Raw genomic sequence first — 2,980 nt, 5'->3', positions numbered from 1 at the left:
AAGAGGATAAGATAATGTTTATAGTCTAAATATTATTAAGAGCTAATAATATTCGTCTGTTCTATTTTTAGACTGGCAGTCTATAAATAAACTCTGCCGATATGTATAAAAATAGAAGCCCATCTATTTTTACCAACATGACCAATCATCCACAAATAGCATCCTGCAACTCATAGACCATGATCCATATGTCTAAAATTAGACATAGTCTAAAAATAGACTTTGCACCAAAAATAGCATGCGGGCCCACTTAGTGAAGGCGACTTCTTTTCACTAAGCTCCATCATCTTGTTGCATTTTCAACACTCCCTCTCAACAAGATATGGATTATCTACAACCCCTATCCTGCCTCGGTGGTATTCGAATTTGCTCCTGGTGAGCGCCTTCGTCAAGATATCAGCATCCTGATCCTCCGTGGGAATGTATGAAAGTAACATGATTCTCCGCTGCACACAATCTCTGATATGATGGTACCTGATGTCGATGTGCTTGGATCTATCATGAAATACTGGATTAGCAGAGAGTTTAATGCAACTCTAGTTATCACAATAAATCACAGTAGGCTCCAAGTGTGACTCGAACAACCTGACCAGGATATTCCTCATCCATATAGCCTCGCATGCAGCCAAACTTGCTGCCATATACTCGGCCTCTGCTGAACTGAGTGCCATGGATCTCTGCTTCCTACTGTACCAAGAAACTGTTGTCAACCCGATACCAAAGATCCCTCCAGATGTGCTCTTTCTGTCCGTTGGGCTCCCTGCCCAATCTGCATTCGTGAATCCACATAGCTTCACCTCATCCTCCTGTCTGTACCACAATCCATATCCCGATGTGCCTCTGAGATAACGCAATACATTCTTGCCTGCCTTCCAGAAGAGCTTGGTTGGCTTAACCATAGCTTGTGAAAGTTGGTTAACAACGTAGCATATATCAGGTCGTGTATTGACTAGATACATAAGTGACCCCACCAACTGTTGATAAACAGTGGCATCCACCACCTCTGCTAAAGTAGCATCCTCCTTCCTCCAACCTCCAGGAAGAGGAGTATCAACAGGCTTGCAGCCATGCATGTTGAACTTCTCCAGTATCTCCCAGGAATACTTACCCTAAGAAACAAATAGTCCATCACTGCACTGCCAAATTTCCAATCCTAGGAAATAATGAAGGAGGCCCAAGTCCTTCATCTCAAACTCTCTAGCAAGATCTTCCTTGCATGAAAGTATCAACAGCTCATCTCCTGTCAAAATCAAATCATCTACATAAAGTACAATGATAAGCAACTTTCCCTCCACCACAATCTGGTATAGGTTAGGATCTGCCTCACTCTTGGAGAATCCAAGTCCAGTGAAATAATTGTCTATCCGTGTGTACCAAGCACGAGGTGCTTGTTTCAACCCATACAGTGCTCTCTTGAGCCTGCACACATGCGACTCACTGCTGAAGATCTCGAAACCTTCGGGCTGCTCTATGTACACCTCCTCCTCAATGACTCCGTTGAGGAACGCAGTCTTCACATCCATCTGATGAATGTGCCACCCCATCTGCGTTGAGAGAGAAAGAATCGTCAGTATGGAAGAATACCTTGCGACAAGTGCAAAGGTCTCCTCATAATCGATCCCCTCTATCTATGAGAAGCCTCAGGCAACAAATCTTGCTTTTTACTTCTCCACACTCCCGTCAGCTGCCTGCTTCACTTTGTAGATCCATCTCGAACCCACCACTGATTTCCCCTCTGGTCTTGGGACAATCTCCCATGCACTGTTTCTGACAATCGAATCATACTCTTCCACCATGGCATCTACCCATGCAGGATCCTCCACAGCTTCCTCGAAAGAGGATGGCTCAGTCACGACACATTTGCTCACAAGAGCCATGTATCCAGTGTACCGATCAGGTGACTGTCTCTGTCTGCACTGCCCTGTAGGTGGTCCTACAACCTTCTCTGCATCTTGAGCCAGTCGCTCAGCTTCTGTAGTGCGCTTTCGCCCTCTGATGGTTGGCGCTGCATGAGTGGTCTCTTCCACTCCATGAACTTCATATTGTGGTTGATCCACATCCTGAAGCTCATCCTTAGGAACTAATAGCTCCTCATCTGCATGCAAGTGTGGCTCCCTCTCAAGTGAACACTTCATGGCTTTCTCCTCTTGAAATTTGATATCTTGTCGCACAACAATCTTGCGACTGTCTGGCAAATACACACGATAGTTATGGGGCGTATCAGTGTACCCCACAAATATCCCAACCTCTACGGTTGGTTCTAGCTTCTTCCTAGCATCCTTCGTCACATGCATGTAAACAGGAGAACCAAAAATCCTCAAATGGGAAATATCAGGCCTCTTACCAGAATAAGCCTCCTCGGGTGTACTCATGCCAAGTATCTTGTGAGGACAATGGTTCTGCACATATACTGCAGTATTGCATGCCTCCGCCCACAAGTGAAGGGGTAGGCCCTGATCATGCAACATCGCCCGTGCAGCACCCATGATCGTTTTGTTCTTCCGCTCAGCAACCCCGTTCTATTGTGGGTTATGGGGAGCTATGAGCTCTCTTCGAATCCCTTCTGCACTGCAGAAATCCTTGAACTCGCCAGAGATGAATTCATCACCATTGTTGCTCCTAAGAGCCTTCACCTTCTTCCTCGATTCCTTCTCGACCAATGCTTTGAACTCACAGAACTTTGAGTATGTCTCGCTCTTCTTCTGCATGAAGAAGATCCAACACTTTCGAGAGAAATCATCAACAAAGGTCACATGGTACTTGTTCTTTGCTGTCAAAGCTACTGAGAAAGGTCCACACACGTCTATGTGAATTCTCTCAAGGATCGTCGTGGCGCGACTATCCTTCTCGTGAAAGGTGGCTTTCACAAATTTTCCCAAAGTACACCCCTTTCACTGATCTGACTGTGCAAGAGTGCCTTTAGGAAGCCCAGTAGAAATCTGTTGTAGTATCTTCAAGGCTCCATGGTGAAGGTGGCCCA

Source organism: Pinus tabuliformis, chromosome X (assembly GCF_031772625.1).
Source record: "Pinus tabuliformis cultivar Carrire ecotype Pingquan chromosome X, CPIR1, whole genome shotgun sequence".
Classification (NCBI taxonomy): Eukaryota; Viridiplantae; Streptophyta; class Pinopsida; order Pinales; family Pinaceae; genus Pinus; species Pinus tabuliformis.
This window is presented reverse-complemented; position numbering follows the sequence as displayed.